The sequence below is a fragment of the Stigmatopora argus genome, chromosome 3 (assembly GCF_051989625.1).
Source record: "Stigmatopora argus isolate UIUO_Sarg chromosome 3, RoL_Sarg_1.0, whole genome shotgun sequence".
Lineage (NCBI taxonomy): Eukaryota > Metazoa > Chordata > Actinopteri > Syngnathiformes > Syngnathidae > Stigmatopora > Stigmatopora argus.
The window spans coordinates 21,844,347-21,856,366 of NC_135389.1; the positions used below are offsets into that span (position 1 = coordinate 21,844,347).

At 39.7% G+C, this 12,020-nt stretch overlaps 1 long non-coding RNA gene across 2 annotated transcripts in view; it reads left to right on the plus strand.

Annotated features, from left to right (window-relative positions):
- Nucleotides 1-5,315: 5,315 nt before the first annotated feature.
- LOC144071188 (uncharacterized) overlaps nucleotides 5,316-12,020 on the plus strand; it is a 51,468-nt gene continuing 44,763 nt past the window's right edge. The window contains exons 1-2 of one of the 2 annotated variants that reach the window (XR_013299573.1): nucleotides 5,316-5,660; nucleotides 5,814-5,969. This is a non-coding gene — a long non-coding RNA (uncharacterized LOC144071188). Of the gene's footprint in view, nucleotides 5,970-12,020 lie in introns of both variants that reach the window. The other variant, XR_013299572.1, reaches the window with a different exon arrangement.

The window sequence follows — 12,020 nt, forward strand, 5'->3', positions numbered from 1 at the left end:
AACGACCCAACCGTCCGTCCAAAGAACTGAACCAGCACAAAATAATAATCCACTTGGCCATATTTGGGACCTCCACCGTTTCTTTCCTCCAACTCGTTCCTTGTCGGTTGCACAATAATAGTATTCTCGTATCATGATTTTACCAATTAGCTGTTTGAACCGAGACTGATTTGTTTTGGGCAGAAACGTAAGCTTGTTAGCGAACTCCACGGTCTGCGTTGGTGATCCAATTTAGAAGGTGGATTGAATCCCTAAACGTGAAAGTACAGAGCCTGTCGAGAAAGCGAAACCTTTCTGGATCGTTGATCAGTTTTGTTTTGGTAGCATGTGGTCTGTAGGTGGGCACAGACCACCGGGCTACATCAGATCAGCTAGCTTAAGGACATTACGTCGAGAGGCCACCTGGACAATGCAGGCCAAGCTGGAGGAGCTCTGATTAGATTGTCTTATGAACAAAGGGTGGATAACAATGACATTTTTCTTGTCTGGAGTGACACGGGGACATCTGATAAGACAAATTTCACAAGGTTACATCAGTGCTTTTCTTCCAATTGGCAGCCAGGCTTTTCAACTGGCAGCCCGTGGGCCCATCCGACCTATCCGATCTCTTCATTTGGCCTGACAAACCGTCACAGATGATTAAGGATGGCGTGTTGGCCGCCGTCCACAAGCTAGCGATGAGCTAGTTAGCAACATATTCGCTACATTTGACGACGATAAACGTTCAATCTATTTGAATGGCCGATGATCGATGGCGGTCGGACCGTCCCACCTCAAATGACATGTGACGAATTAACGGAATCCATCAGAATCATACTGTTGTCATACTGTTTTGAAATGCTCTTTTGTGTTAAAAAACCCACGTAAAATTACAACAAGTTTGTTTAAAGTGCCTATTTTAATGTCAAAAACTACTCTCTAATCTTATTTCACCACCAATTTCCTCATACGCAGCTGTGTACGATGACAATAAAGGCTTTTGATTGATTTGATTGATTTCTTTCACAAGAAAAATGCTAAAAATATCATTAGCATCACTAGCAAAATGCTACAAAATCATCAAATCTCACGACAACAAATTTCTGCTGATCTCTATTACTAGTTTAAAAGTAAATAACTCAAGGAAGAAAACAGATGTCACCAATTACAACAATATTCATAAAAAATAGTACTGTCTAGCATGCTTCATTGTTAGCAGGATAAAATGCTAATAAGACAACAACTCCTGTTTTTGTCTGTCCCCAAAAAAATAACATGACAATAAACTAAGATAGGATGGATATTACTACTTTTGCAATCCTATATTGTACATATCTGTATATTTGAGCTCTGATACTTTTGACAACCGGCCCATTAGCATAACTAGCCAGCCACATTCTGCCTGCCATTGTTATTTTCTCATGCTAGCAATCTGTTCTCAACAAGCCCTTCACTGCCACCTTGTTTTTTTCCCACTTTCCACCATAAGCCCGTCTGTCTGTTCTCTAGCTAACCTGATGTCTTCTTGTCGCACGTCCCATTGTGCCAGCATTCTCCTCAACGTGGTTGCTAGTTCAAACCCTCATCCTATATACTCCCTTTCCGCCAAGTCCACAAAAAACATGACAGCTGGAGTTCCACTTAATAAAAAATCACGGCACCAGGTCTTCCTTTATAAATACATTTCCTCGGTGTCCCTGCTGAGTTATTCTTCGCACCTTTTCACCATCTAGTGCGATGACAAATTCCTGGCGTCCATGAGCCACTCCATCTGTCATCAACACATTTTTGGATTCGGAACTAGCAAGAATGTCGCACAACCTTCAGCTCGGAATAACGAGACATAGATCTAATGATTATATGACTACGGAGCAAGGACAAGAAGATGTCTTGGCTCCTGAAAAACTAAACAACCATCTGCACTGGGAAAAAAAACACACAGGCGTGGGGAGAACACGAAAACGCGGGAAGGCCGGCGCTTGACCTTTGATCTTAGAAATGTGAGACGCACTTCGAACCACGTTGCCAGTTCTAAGCAGCCCAAACTAGTTAGCAATCAATTAGTGCTGAGGAATATGCTAGCTTTAGCCTACAGGGGGAAGTATAACCCCATGGCAACCATTTGAGACTTTACTAAAGACGGTGGACAAGTGGTTAGCGTGTTGGCCTCGCAGTTTTGGAGTCGGGGATTCGATCCCATGTCGGTCTTCACTAAGTGAAATTTACATGTTTTCCCTGGGCTTGTGTAGTTTTTTTGGGGTACCCAGATTTCCTCCCACATCCCCCAAAACATACATGCTAGGCTAATTGTATGCTAAATTTCCCCTAGCTATGATTGGTTGTCCTTTGTCTCCTTGTCATCTTCAAAAACATGCATGCTAGGCTAATTCTATGCTAAATTTCCCCTAACTATGATTGGTCGTCCTTTGTCTCCTTCTCCCCTATGATTGGCCGACCACTGATTCAGCCAATCAAAAATGGCAGCATTCTGATCCTAATCCTAATCGACTGGAATGGGCTCCAGCACCCTCCGCAACCCTAGTGAGGATAAACGCTTCAATGAATGAAAATAACTTGCATATAAACATTAATGAGACTTGAGTCTATCCAATCAAGCTTATTTCTGGAAAATAAATATAATTGAGAGATTTCCTAGATCCTAACGTGCTTGTTTTACTAAACACTGGCAGCTGTTAAGCACATTTACAGTCAAGTGGTATTTTTCTAAAATGAAGACAGTTTAAGAGGCTTTAATTAACCTGATACACTTTCAAACACATCCAAACCATTGGAGACTCTTCAATGACACCAACATATGGTTCATATTCATAACGATGAGGACTGGGCTACATCCCGCGATTACCTGGCAACCAATTCAACGTTTACATTGCCCGTTCCAGCACCCCCGCGAGCCACGAGACGACAGCTTTTTGTTAACACCAAGACTGGAAGCCACATTTTTAGTTCACCAAGACACTTTAAAGCACAGGTGTCAAAGTGGCGGCCCGGGGGCCAAATCTGGCCCACCGCATGATTTTGTGTGGCCCGGGAAAGTAAATCATGAGTGCCGACTTTCTGTTTTAGGATTAATTAAAATGAAGAGTATAGATGTATATTACATTTCTTGATTTTTCCCCTTTTAAATTGATAATTGCTATTTTTTTAATCCATATTTTCTTTGTTTTTAGTTCAAAAATCATTTTGTAAAATCTAATAATATATATAAAAAAAGCTAAAATAAACATTGTTTTAGATTTATAAAAAACTGAATATTCAGGGCCTTTAATCCAGTTCATTTAATCAATTTATACAAAAAATCTAAATATTGATTTCACGTTGGCCAGACCATTTCAGATATAATATTTAGATTTTTTCAAATAAATGGAATAAAATAACTGGATTAAAAGCCCTGAATATTCAGTTTTATATAGATCTAAAACAAGGTTTATTTCAGCTTTTTTTTAAATATATTTTTAGATTTTACAAAATGATTTTTGAACTAAAAACACAGAAAAAATGGATTAAAAAATTACAATTATTGATTTAAAAGGGGGGAAATCAGGAAATTTAATCTACATCTATACTTTTCATTTGAAATTGATCCTAAAACAGAAAGTCGGCACTCATCATTTACTTTCCCGGGCCACACAAAATGATGCGACGGGCCAGATTTGGCCGCCGGGCCGGCACTTTGACACATGTGCTTTAGAGTTTTCCCACCTGGATGTGAACCTCAACTTTTGTCCTTCGTTAGCTAGCTTCCGAACGCTATTAGCCTAATTGCTCTTCAGACCAACACACACGGACCCGTCAAAAACCCTGGCCTTTGTGATTTGGGACTTCTCGAGGTGCCCACCCATCTGACACTTGTCTGGCTTGGCCTACATTTTGCCGGAGCTCATCAGTCACCGCGAAGACCTGCGAAGGCCACGTCCCCCCACCTCGCCGAGTGACCCTCTGCCAGCTTTTTGCCTGGCGTCGGCCCTCAGCCACCCAGGGCAGACATTGAATGTCTCCCTCAACTGGCAACCTCATTTGCATGCCTATAAATCACTCAGAGAAGTGACACCCTGCCACACGGAGTCCCGGTAGAAGCCGCAAACTCACCGTGCCAAAAAAATGACTGCAATATATGATAATGCACTCAAGGTCATAAAGTATGAAATTCATTTTCTGGCTTTATTCTTGACTCACATTTCAAATGCGGGATTTAAATGAACTCGAAAGGTTGCCAGATGATAGATCTTGTGGTATTTAACGGATCCCAATGGAAATTCTGGCCAGCTATTCGTAATAAAAATTTACAAACCATCACTAATGTCAACAGGTGATGCTTTTGAGTGAGGCTAAAATTCAAATAAATATGGAAACTCATTTACAAATGGATGCAATATCATTTGACATGATATATTCAATTGACCTAAAGCTCGGCCTATAGGTAAAAATGTAACAATGCATTCTGTAATATGGCTGACAGTAACACTAATACAGTATATATTTTCTTGTGTTTTACAAAATAAGAGTGCGGTGTACCAGATGTGTCACCTCTTTTTACTCTGATTTGAACATGCAAAAAAAGTGATTTGAAGGTTACATAAGAAAGTAACAATGGCGTGTATGGTATTCGTGTTGTATTATTATATTGTATCATTGTCATTGGCAGCCAATGAATTAAATTCTTTGAATTAAAAAAACGGATGTGTTATTGAGTAAAATATTGTGTATTTCAGTTTTTATTAGTTTAATTCTAACTTTTATCAACATTTAGTCCATTTGATTGTATTTATCCATGAACAAAAATGAGCAATAATATTCCACTTTGGGTCATAATGTCCACACTTGTATACAAAATATCAATATTAAGGGAATTCTAGTCTTTATAGGGTGAATCTGATTTTTTAATGAAGAAAAAGTCACTTCAAGTCATCAACAAGTTCTCCAGAACTTTAATAATTATCCGGATTATTTTATTCAGGCGTGTTGGTGGACATGGAAAACAGAGTGGATAGGGGACCTCGTGGCCCAGAGTCTGGCAACCCCGTTGCACAAACGATATTAAACATGTTATCTTACGGAGAGCATAACATATTCATAAATAATTCTCATGTATTCACAAGGAAGGTTGATTCGAGACACGAGTGCTTCCAGTGAGTTTGACAGACGCCGTCGGAATAAAAACTCGTAAGTCAAGGCACCCCTTCTTATGTCATTTCTCCATTTTACGTGACGTGCTCGCCACCCGGAAGGAACGAAACTCGTAAGTCACGGCACCACTGTTACTGTATGTCATTCGTCCAAATAAGGACCGCCCCCTTTTCATGGACTCGTCGCTGGTTGGACTCCTCGCTCTTCCCCTCTTCTCTCTCCCACCGCCCGCGGAAAACATTCCAGCGAGTCAAAAGAGTCGAGCCGAACTCCCAGTCGACTTTCTCCCCTCCCGATCGCTACTTCTCCTCCATCCCATCCGGCTCGTCTTTTTCCGGCTGTCCGTTTGCCGTGACTCGCGCGGAGCAGCAGCGGCGGCAGCGACGACGACCGGAGCTCACGACGACGACAGCGGAGCTCGCTACTTGACTTAGCCGCCCGCCAGGCACCAAGAGTCGGCTTACCGCCCCTCGTCTGGCCGCTCCCCCCCAACCCCCTCTAGCGGATCTCCGCGGACGAGTACGAAGCTCAAACAGGTGCGTGTGTTAGTTAGTTAGTTAGCACACCTGGACTTGAACACGTGATCTGGGCGTGGAAGGAAGGAACCTTGGTTTTTACCGACTTTTTCCTCCATTTTTCTCCCCCCTTCTTCTTCCTCTTTCCGTCTTGCTGACATTTTCGATGCCCAGTCGGGAGCTTTGAACAGGAATTAGTGCCTTTCTCGGAGAAGCATGTAAAGTGATTTTTTTTTTTTTTTAAAACGGCAAAACTACCGATGATCCGCAAGTGTGGACTCTTTGAATTGTTTGGAAACCACTAGAAGGTCTTCGATTCTTCTCTGAGAGGTAAGTTTATTTATTTATTTATTTTTGACAAATTTATCATCATTTTTTCACTGTTTGGTACAATTCAATTGAATTAGAAAGTTTTCATATTGCTGTTATATGTATTGCTGTTGTTATTCAATTAACACAAGGACGGCTTTGTACTATAAATCATGTGACATGTGTAAAAAATGGTTTAAAATGCATAAATAGGGATAACCGTGCTGTTATAAATGCTTAGATTATGACATGAATCAAGTGTTTTCCATATTTGGGGGCAGATCTTAAAAAAATGTGCTCTCTGGGTCATACAGTTTTTGTGCAAGTCAACTTTGTTCACGGTAAGTCTTGCTAAGAAATCCAACATGTGCTGGTTTATGAGCCGGCAAGACCAGTACCGAAGTCCAATCCCTCAGAATTTTGCTGGGTTTGTTGTGGTTTGTTCCTGGTTTTGCTGGTACAGTTTAAGAGATTAAAAGTATTTTTTGGGGGGGCTGCAGGAAACTGTTCCGTTAAGTTTAGGAAATACCTTATTTAGTCGGATAACACAACATGAATACATATCTGGCAATAGATGATCACAAAAATGAATGGCAATAAAGTACATTCCCAGATCTGAAGCCTAAAACCTGGTCGAACTGTGAAGTTGGGAAATACATGAGGTATTAATTAGTCACCGTTTCACTCGGCACAATGCTCTGTTGATTATATCTGCGTGATAAATAAGAAGTAGTAGTCCGGAGGTCCGCTGAGGTAGGTTTCAACACTTTGGGGCAGTTTTCTTTTGAACAAATCATAATGTTTCCCCCTCGTACTCCATTAGTAGTTGTGGTATTTTATTGCTTATCAGTAGTACCTTATACCTAAAATTGAACTCACATTTTTTCTATGACTTGAAAACCTATATTTCACTAAAACAATGAAAGTTCAGTTCGTTTTGTTTCACGGTTTTGTGTTTGGTGTTAGGGGACTGCTTCCTTGATTAGAATTATATGACAAACATTTCTTGGAAGAAATTGTGTTTAGTGTAAGAACATCCGTTTTTGATTCTGGTAGTTGATAGCTGAGTTTAGTTAGCGCTTGCTTGATTAATTCATGTGGACTTGTTGCATCTTGATGTGTGTCCTAGATTCATGGATTACTACCACCGTCTGTTTTGGTTAAGTACCCAACATATGAACTTTTAAAAGTATTTACTTGCATATAAGCTGCCTCTGTGTATAAGCCGTACCCTTAAAATTGCCTTAAAATCGTTGAATTTGGCAATTTCTCGCGTACAAGCCGCTACCTGATTCACAATTTTCAACTCCATATTCATGGTTTTAATAGGGAGTACAAATGGGTTACTTTGAAGGGAAAATCTTAAGAAAAAATATCGCACGTGCGACTGTATGAATCAAAAGCACATTAGGGTCAATATCATAAGGAATTAATTCATCCAGTAATGGTTGTTTTCATACTGCAAAACAGAAAATAACCAACAAATGGTAAATGTTACTTTGCCGACATCTACTGGTGAAAAATAGTATAGCAAGTCTCCTTGATTCAGTCATCATTTTCTTTTAGTTACAAAAATACGGCTTATTTGCAAGAAAAAAACATTAGTTGCATCTTTTAGCTGAATACGCCTACTTGTAACGCATTAAAATTCAGAGAAAATCACTTGTAAAGTAAGACTACTTCATAATTTCTTCGTCTAACTTTGGAAGGATAACATTTGTACACCCTAGACTGGTCACCGTTGATCAATAACTCCAAGGATAAAAGACAAACAGCATGAATTCCCCCATCTTCACCAAATGACAGTCAAATAATTTGATATGAATTATTTCTATTAAGTGTAAAGACCTTTAAAAAAACATCTGCCGGTACAGAGAGGGGACAAGCTAACTAACGACACTTCCTGACTGTAACTCCTATTCCGGAATGCATGGCATTCTGGAAGTAACATGCCCAGACAATTTCAGATCTCGCGGCGAGCGTGTTTCCGCGTTTGTTTTCTTCGTCTTCTGCGTAGATCAAGCCAACACAAGTGTTATTCAACATTTTTTTTTTCCCGCGCGGCTCCGTCCCCGAGCGTCTCCCCCCGTCAGAACGGACCTCTGTTCCACCCGCTTTTCTCTCTAAATCACGTGTCAAAGTGGCGGCCCAGGGGCCAAATCTGGCCCGCCGCATCATTTTGTGCGGCCCGGGAAAGTAAACGATGAGTGCCGACTTTCTGTTTTAGGATCAAATTCAAATGAAGAGTATAGATGTATATTAAACTTCCTGATTTTTCCCCTTTTAAATCAATAATTGTAATTTTTTGATCCATTTTTTTTCTGTGTTTTTAATTCACTAATCATTTTGTAATATCTAAAAATATATAAAAAAAGCTAAAATAAACATTGTTTTAGATCTATAAAAACTGAATATTTAGAGCTTTTAATCCAGTTCTTTTAATCCATTTATTAAAAAAATCTAAATATTATATCTAAAATGGTCCGGCCCATGTGAGATCAAGTTGACGTTAAAGCACCGGTGTCAAAGTGGTGGCCCGGGGGCCAAATCTGGCCCGCCGCATCATTTTGTGTGGCCTGGGAAAGTAAATGATGAGTGCCGACTTTCTGTTTTAGGATCAAATTCAAATGAAGAGTATAGATGTATATTAAATTTCCCGATTTTCCCCCTTTTAAAACAATAATTGTCATTTTTTAATCCATTTTTTCTGTTTTTAATTCAAAAATCATTTTGTAAAATCTATAAAAATATATAAAAAAAGCTAAAATAAATGTTGTTTTAGATCTATAAAAAACAGAATATTCAGGGCTTTTAATCCAGTTCTTATATTTAAAAAAAGTTATAAAATAAAATCGAAATATTATATCTAAAATGGTCCGGCCCACGTGAAATCAAGTTGACGTTAAAGCGGCCCGCGAACCAACCCGAGTCTGACACCCTTTCTCTAAAATCTAAATGGTGCCTTCATTCATGGCGTCCCCCCTTGAGCAAAGAGCTATACTGTACACGGGACCCCCCACCCCTCCCTATTTCCCGGGGATTATTTCCCTTTAAATAACATTATACAAACAGTCTCGCAGAGGGATGGATTAACACAGTCGGGGGCGTGTGGAAGCAGGAAAGACGGCTGCTGTTGCTAGCTGGAGGGGGGGTGCCGGAGTAAGGATGCTCTCCCAGTCGAGGCCATCTGCTCGCATGGACACACACACAAGCTAGCGCACCCTCTTCCCTACTGTCACCGCAACAAATGCTTCATTCAGGTTTTATCTGGTCCACTCTGAATAAATAGAGACACCTTATCAGCAGCGGGGAGAGGCATGATAAATGTATTTTTTCTTTCTTTCTCCGCTTCACCGGGAAAACGTGGTCCGATTCTTCATCGGAGGCCGGACGAGATTTTGCAGAGCAATCCTAAAAGTGGGAGAAAATTTTGTGTTGGGGCGTATAAGGGCTCTGAAACAGATATTTGCATGGCTGTTTTTTTTAGCAGAAAAGCTAACGCTTTTATAAATTATACTTGGTGGTTAGGTCTAATGTGTTTTCTCGCATATAAGCCGCCTCCGCGTATAAGCCGTAGTCTTAAAATTGCCTTAAAATCGTTGAATTTGACATTTTCTCGCGTATAAGCCGCCCTCTGATTCACAATTTTCACCTCCATATTCGTGGTTTTAATAGGGAGTACAAATGTGTTATTTTGAAGGGAAAATCTTAAGAAAAATCATAGCATTTGCTATTTCTGAGATACTTTATCAATCAATTGCTGGATTGCACATTCCTAAAAAGGTGTTGCCTGGACGTAGACAAATTCAAAAAGGAAGTCATGTGAGCAGTACAACCAGGAAGTGTGTCCGTAGCGGTCTAGTTTGTCATCGCTAGGTAAAATGGAGCAATCGCAGGCACAAGTACGTGAGTTTTTTCATGTTTTATGCAAGATACGGTTAATTTTTTTCTTGAATTCCATTCATAGATGTCAAAATACATTTAGTTTTACTGTTTTATCAGTTTATTTTTTCTCTATTTTGAAATAAATGACCGCATGTGCTGCATTGTCTTGCGTTATGGCGTTCGATCTTTGTCACCTTGCAGTTTCGTGCATGTCAAGTCTAATTTGTGCGCGTATAAGCCGTACCCTGAATTCAGTTATCATTTTTATGAGCGACAAATACGGCGTATATGTGAGAAAATACGGTAGATGTTGTTCTGCTTTACTTTTTTTCTTGAATTCCATTCATAGATGTCAAAATAAATTTAGTTTTACTGTTTTATCTGTTTATTTTGTCTCTATTTTGAAATAAATAATCGCATTGTCTTGCATTATTTCGTCGTTGTCACCTTGCAGTTTCGTACAAGTCTAATTTGTGCGCGTATAAGCCGTACCCTCGATTCAGTCATTTATTTTTTGAGCGACAAATACGGCGTATATGCGAAAAAAATGTGGTACTCCAGAGTATTTTGGGATGCAGTCAAATTGCATCTGACCGGATGAGAAGAAAACGGAGCACTCTACTCTTAAGCCCTTCGATGTTCTGGTCTTTTTTAATTGCTTACGTCCAAACTGTGGGTCTCAAATTCCTCTCGGGGAGAATTTGTCAAAATCAAATTGAAGCCATCTTTTTAGTTTTCCTTATTGACGTTGTCAGTTTTACTTTGAAAGGAAAAGCCCCGACGTAATCCTGGCAATCGCAGCCCGCGAATAGAAAAATGTCATAAAACAAGCGGGTGCGTGATTAGGGTTTTTGCAATCGGTTCACGACAAGTAGCTCATTTAGAATTACACGATAATCTCCCCACTCGCAGCAAAACAGGCAAACAGAATGCGACCTAAATCATCATCATCATCATCATCACGTCAACATAAACCTACGCTTCTTTCTTTTTGAGCCGCCACTGTCAGACGCTCGAAAGCCATTTTCACAAATATTTTCTTGTGAACTTTATAAGTAACAGGTCATAAAAGGGGCGTGGCCTGAGTTAAAGGCCATGTGCAATCCTCTCAATTGCAAGGGTGTCAAACTTGGGTTGGTTTGCGGGCCGCAATAACATCAACTCGATTTTCATTTCAAATAGAAACAATTTTTTTAAAAATTATATTCAATATTAAAGTGGTAAATCCAAAATATTTTTATATATTTATTTTTAGATTTTCCAAAATGCTTTTTGACCTAAAAACACCAAAAAAGAAAAAAATGACGGACCATTTTAGATATAATATTTAGATTTTTTTTTTAAATTGGATTATAAGAACTGGATCAAAAGCCCTAAATATTATTTTTTTTTATAGATATCAAACTGTTTATTTGAACTTTTTTTCTTAGCAAAGGAAACATCTAATAATCATTTGTTTTTCATTTCAAATGGAAACAATTTTTTAAAAAATTATATTCAATATTAAAGTGGTAAACCCAAAATATTTTTATACATTTATTTTTAGATTTTCCAAAATGCTTTTGACCTAAAAACACCAATAGAAAAAAATGGATAAAAAATTGCAATGATTGATTTAAAAAGGGGAAAATCAGGAAATAGAACATACATCTATAATCTTCATTTGAATTTGATCCTAAAACAGAAAAATGGCACTCATGATTTACTTACTCGGGCCGCACAAAATGATGCGACGGGCCGCATTTGGCCCGCGGGCCGCCACTTTGCCACCTGTGGCATAGACGGATGCGTGAAGGGCGTTTTGGACTTGGCATTAAATGACTGTCGGAGGGAGGAATCTGGGGGATGGAGATTTACCCCTGATTGGAGATTGGCTGGTCTTTTCACGTCTGCGGATTAGCCCACGACTCTGCGACGTCATGCCGAGATGGAGTCCTGATCATATCTGATTGTAACCCGCATCCCCCCTCGTCCTTGGAGTCGACTACGCAATCCCCCCTCGTCCTCTGCGACCTCCTTCCAAACTTTCTTCTCTTATCGGAGCTTCTCGTTTCAGGGCGGCATTGTTTGCACTTCACACGGCTAACCCTTGACACCCTTTCCACTCGGCGCTTAAGCACCTCCTTCTCCATTCTCTAAAGATAAAAGATACAATTCGACAGGCCTCCGAGGCGTGATTGTGATAAA